The following is a 6,361-nucleotide window of genomic DNA, read 5'->3' as shown; positions in this document are numbered from 1 at the left end:
ATTAATGATTTTGCTTCTGTTTCTACGACCACCTTTCCAGTTCTTTTTGCTGATGATACCAGTCAAAAAAATAATAATAAAAAGCCGAACTGGGGAAAATGCACTCGTTAATGTTAAGGCGGGGGGTAAGAGGTTAAGTATTTGTTGAAGTGTCACAATTATGCTAATTTGGGCCAGGCTGGTCAGAGTCCAGGGCTGTTTTTCATTCCCAGTCCGACCCTGTAGATAAGTAATAAATAATTACACCTGTAAACAAGGTTTATTTTAATTTGACCTTTATTTAACATGGAACGTCCCTGAGATAAAGAATCTCTTTTTAAGGGGAATCCTGGCCAGAGGAGAACCTGTATTTTTAGTTTGAGCTTGATTTGAGCTCTTGATTTTTGAGAAAACTATTTTGGAGAATCTGGCATAAAATGACCCTGGCAAGCGGCAGATTGATATAGGCTATTATAGTGACAATAAGATTAACGCTGGAAGAGATCCTTTAAAGTTTCAAAACAATAAAGAAATATTAACAAAGATTTATGTATTGATATTGGTTTACAAATCAAGAACTGCTTAAGACAAGTATTAATAATGATAATGAATAATAATGAAGAGACATTCTTCTGAGGGCCGCCCCCACAGGCTGATAAACCCTGCTTTATATTTGTGTCCTTCACGAGCCCAGCCCAGTCCAAACAGTGCCCTAATCACAACGTCATGTCGTTATTCAGAAAACATCCAATGCAAAAGAAAAAGAAAAAAGAAGAAAACAGTCAATGCAATTTTTGTGACGAGTACCAGCATTGTGATTAGCTTTGTGAAGCAAACCATTATTCATTTTATACAGGAGTTAGCCTTCGAGAGATTGAAATCATTGGTTCTATTGTATTTTTATACTGCAAATGGCTAGTGCACTGAACACAAATGTGTGAAAATAATAATGCACTGCATTTTAAATCATGCTGAGGCCTAAACTACAGGGTTAGCGCTGTTAAACATAGGCTTACTATGTCTGAGTGGACACAGGGACCTTTAGGGCTCCGAGTTAAGCTGGTTCTCTGGAGGACCGCGGATCCACTTAATCACTTGATGATAGTGATGTGAGATGACAACAGATCCATGGCCATGTGTTAAATTATCAAATTACATGGATTTCACATTACAGAAGTTGTCCCTGTCGCTCTCTCTCTCAATAACTACTGACTCCTGCACTTTTTGTTAGATTATTTTACAATACACCTACATGCCCTTAGTTAATATTTGTAGTAGTGATAAACATAATAAGCTAAAGCTGCAGCAAGGACTGGACGTTATCTATACAGTCTTGAGCACCATCTCCAGGGCCAGGCAGGACTGTTGACCTTCATAAAACTGAATCTGGGTGGTGGAAAGGCAGGGCAACGTCTCAGGAGAAAAACAGGAAGTCAGAGGTTCAAGATTCAAAACGTTTATTGTCATGTGCACAGTAAGAAAACATGTTTCCCTGTACATTTAAATGAATTCTTTGCTGCCCACATTGAATGACAAAGAACATAAATCTAAGGCATAAAATAGACAATAATTTAGATATATATTTAATGAGACGTGTTAGAACCAATTGTTGGTCTGAAGATCGAGGACCCTGTTGGCCTGTTGCGAGAAGGCGTTTTGAAATCAGTTCAAGTCCAACTTCTGCAGGTCCCTTCCAAAAATGTGTCGTTTATAAGCTTACATTTCAACACAAGATCTCTTCACATTTACAAGAACTCAACCCCAAAGCCATGAGGGGCAGGTCCAAACCATCAGACGAGCGCGATAGCTCTACAAATAAATACTAACATTCCATTGGAAATTATTGTATGCCCGTGGATTCTGAAATTCTTTTCGCTACCTGGCAACCCGGCCGTTAACCGTACTTACCCTAAACTCAGCCTATACGGACTTCGAGCAACAGGCCTCAGCGTGTACACTACGAGTTTGTTTTTTTCTTGGGTCAGTAAAGAAGTGTGGCATTTTTTTTTAACACTATATTCCACTAGAGTGCAGCTAATGTCGGTCTATAAAGCAAATCTTCCCACTGGTACCTCCTCAGCCCCGCATGGCACTGCTCGCTTGTTCTCAGCACTTCACTTTTGCTCTTGCATTTACCTACAAGCACTAAAAAGAGACACCTGGATTATTCAACTGGATTACTTTTTTTTTCTCCATCCAGTTACACAGATTCACCCTGAACAAAATCACGTTGTTCGGTAGATGTTTTTCCTTCATTGTGGCAAAGGGGCAGAAAATGTCCGTTAACTTTCAATGGGAAATTGAGTTTGGATTATAATCAAAGTCTTCGATCATGGCGTCTTTTCGTAAATCACACTTCACTTCGACTGGTTAAATTCACCTGTCACTCACTCAGACACTGACCAATAGGAGGAGTGGGCAGGGACAGCGATCGGGCCTTCGATAACGGCCCGAGAGAGTAGAAATAGTGCAAATATAGAGAAGTAACAAGCGCACAAAGTGAAGTGAAGGAGGGCTGAGCGGTACCAGTGGAAAGCGGGCCGTAAGTGGACACTTCAGAGGCACCAAGCACCGGATTTTTTCCTTTTTTTTTTTTCCTTTAGTGTGTCAAAACCTATTTATTTTGTGCTTGGTGATTTTTATGAAAGTAAACAGACGAGCTCTAGACAGGCCTGTCCCTACACACACACACGCACACGCACACACACAGATAGAATCTATATGGGCTGCATGGACAAGTGTCAAAATGAGATGGCAGTTTTCAACAGTTGCTTTATATGGCATACATGAAAGTGACATTATAAACAGTATTCCTTATTCCAGTTTTCCAAACCTTTTTTTTTTTTTTTTTTTTTTTCTTTTTTTAGACTTAGTGGTCACCAGGTTTTTTGATGCCCGGAGATAAAGTTCCACAGACAACTTGGTATTACACAGCACAACATCACGATAGAAAACAAAGCCGAACGGGAAGGGCTCCGATCGCTCCGGACAGTTTCGAAGATTTCCTGGCGTCTTCCGGACAAATGTCGAGAGAGAGAGAGAAAAAGGCAGAACTGTGAGTGACACTGTGCGGTGGATAAAGGGTGTTCAGACGGCGCGTTCACAGTCAGTTTTTAAACATGTCACTGAAACAAAACAAGAAACTTGTTACGAGACACACATGCTCAAAGGCTGCGCCGACTCATCCTTTAAGACATCGGAAAGACCCTTTACTTGGTCATGTGTGAGCTGAGGCAGGGGTCTCCAACCCATCTCTCAATGTGAAATTAAAAATGGCAGGGAGCTACTTGGATTCTTGAGAAAGTTGGGAGTAAAGCGGTTTGAGCAATCCAACAGTCGCATTTGAGTCAAATCTGTGACAAAAACGTTCATTTGTCTCAATCGGACACACCTGCAGCACCAGGTGGAGCCGATTCACGGGGACCGATGAAGTATTTCATGTTGATCTCAGATGAACGAAAAAAAAAAAAACATCTATATCAGAAAATACATATATCTGATTACATGCCACTTCAATCATCTGAGAACTTCAGGAATCAGATTGTAGCCAATGACATATGCATTGAAGCATATCTTTTAAAACTTATTCTTCTTTTACCTTAAAGCAGTACTAATTAACTCTTCTCCCCTAGAGGCCATAACCGCAACTGCAGGTGTCGTAGCAAGTTACGATTTTATAACTTATTAATTGTCTTGGAGAATAAATACTCCGCTGACAGGAAAGGCGAAGAGAGAGAGGGTTACTGTGCATCCAATTATACAACGGAAATAATTTTTTTCACTCAAACTTGGCTGTAAATAGTGTTTAAAGTGACGCTAGCCCGCAGTTAGCTTTGCCCGTTAGCCTGTTAGCTTCTTCTTCGTGATTCTATTAGTGTGTATTGCTTTCTCCGCACCGGTGGCAGTCAAGTTGCAAACATGGTTTTGTGTCCAGAGACACCAGGGGGAGATGAAAGACCCTCCAAACATCCCATAAACACTTGTTTTACCCCCACAGGGACTACGGGGAGGATTTATTAAGGTAAACACGTTACTTAGTACTGCTTTAAGAGTCATTTTATCCCTCTAATTCAGTGGTTCTCAACCTTTTGGAGCCGCGACCCCCATTATAACAGGTAAAGAGGTTCTTGACCGCCCGCCCGGGTCACACCGTGGGAAATAGGAACGTTAGCCTACATAATTCTTAAAAAAAAACGAAGAAAAAAAAAACAAATGGCTGAAATAAAATTCATCAAACTACGAACAAACAATGGCACTCTGGTAAAATAGCAAACACATGCTACAATAAAACATCAGATTATACTGTAATGAAAATATGTATATATATATTATGCTTTTATCATTTTATTATTGACAGTTTTTACTTGTGCTGTAGCACTTTGAGATTTCATGTAAAGTGCTTTACAAATTAAAGGTATTATTATTATTATTATTATTATTATGTATATGTTATGTAAATGAGCTGGCGACCCCCCCAAATTTGTCTCCCGACCCCCAGGTTGAGAACCACTGCTCTAATCTATATGGTGTGTTTTTCAGAAATGTCATATGTTAAGTCCCACCATAGAGAAAATGCAGAAGTAGCACCAAGTCTGTAACAGGCATATATATATATATACCAGGTCAAAATCAGCACCGCAAAGGCAAAACAAAGTATTAAACAATTGTACTAAACTAATAAGGAGACAAAGACAAAAAAGAAATCTCTAAGGCCGTGTTCACATTTGGTCCACTTGAAGCAAATCCTGGGAAAACACGCAAAGTTTGTACAGCTCTTGAACGCACACCGACTCTGAACCAACGGAAGCAAAAAACACTTTTTGTAAATGTCAACGGAGACACGAGGGGGCGTGTTAGTGAAAGTCTGATTCAAAACGAGTGGATAAAGTGCAGATAAATATTTTTAGGCCAACGTGTATTGCTAACATCACATTTGAAAAAAAAAAAAGTTTAACCTACACCAACACAAAAGCAAAATGTCGCTGAAATCTTCAGAGAGTTTCCAGGGATTTTCTCCTGTATATTGATGCGCTAAACTTCATTATTACTTCATTAATCATTTGTGAAAGTCGGCTGTGATATTAAGGTCCACTTATGTGTTTCTATCAAACATTGACAGACTGCCCCCTGCTGGCTAATGCTGTAACTGATCCAGACCGATGCGGATGAACCAAGTGGAACCAATCGGGTGGACAGACAAAATGTGAACAGGCCCTAAAATCATCTTTAAATACTGACTTGATGCTTATGAGCTGATTCCCCAAGACATTGATTGAATTGTACGCATCAAGCTTTTGCAGAAATGTAGACACATTCGGGGAGCTAAATGCAGTTACAGGTTGGAGACCCCTGAGCTAAGGACTGTGTAGTGACAAAAGAAAAGCACAGGTTCTTACCATTCCGTTACGTTTCCAGTAAAACCATCAAGTCATTTTCCCCCTTCATTTGTGTACCATTGCACCGTTTACACATTCAAACACATAAAATTCCCCCCCACTCCCCGAAGAAAACCTCCCGGCGGAATCAGGCACGCACTCATCCATGCCTTTGTACACAATAAATGTGCAGTAAAAATGCACACTACAATACAGTATCTCAACAAGGCATTACTGACGAGAAATAAATATTAATAATAAATAAAGTCCTGTAAAAAGAACACTTTCGAGGAGCTTATCAAAGACTCGGGTACCGCGTGTCATGAGTGAACGGGACAGTTTCGTCGGGACACATTCAGTCTTGAGTTGTATTTGGGTGGGGGGGGAAGGTAGGGGGGGGGGTCGTTTTTGCCATAACACCGCATTAGCTCGAACAGTGATCTCATTTTTACCCCATTGCAAAAGTAAAACCGCATGTTACAATAATGTGCCGCATTGTGTAAAACTTCAACATGGTCGTGCTAACCGTTACTAAAATGTTTACAAGCGCCTAAATAGTTCCCATGGCGACAGTGGGTCTGGTTACGGTTTCGGAAAAAGGGTTTGATCTAAACCGATTCTGGCAAACGATCGGCCCTGGCCCGCTGACAATTTCATGGAATAAAAGAATTATAAAAGGGGTTTTAGCAATGCAACGCTAATGCTACCGCTAACGGCCACAGCGGTTTAAAGCTGCAGAAGCTAAAACAATAAATGTAGGGAAAAGAGCCTAACTCTCCTCTACATTTAGCCTTCAGAATCAAATCCAACCGGTGTGAATGGGAGGGACTTTTATTTATGCATAATTAGCCATGTGCTCCTGGTAGCCTTTAGAAGAAGCCTATGGGGCTGAAACAACAAGTCAGTGTTGTTTTTGAAGGGGATTAAAATGGTCAAATATATACTTTGTTTGAAAGTCACACTGCGGACAAGAAGGGGGTAATCAAAGTATGGATTTGGATGAGGGC

The sequence above is a fragment of the Gobius niger genome (genome assembly GCF_951799975.1).
Source record: "Gobius niger genome assembly, chromosome: 22".
Taxonomy (NCBI): domain Eukaryota; kingdom Metazoa; phylum Chordata; class Actinopteri; order Gobiiformes; family Gobiidae; genus Gobius; species Gobius niger.
Note: the sequence above shows the minus strand (reverse complement) of the source record.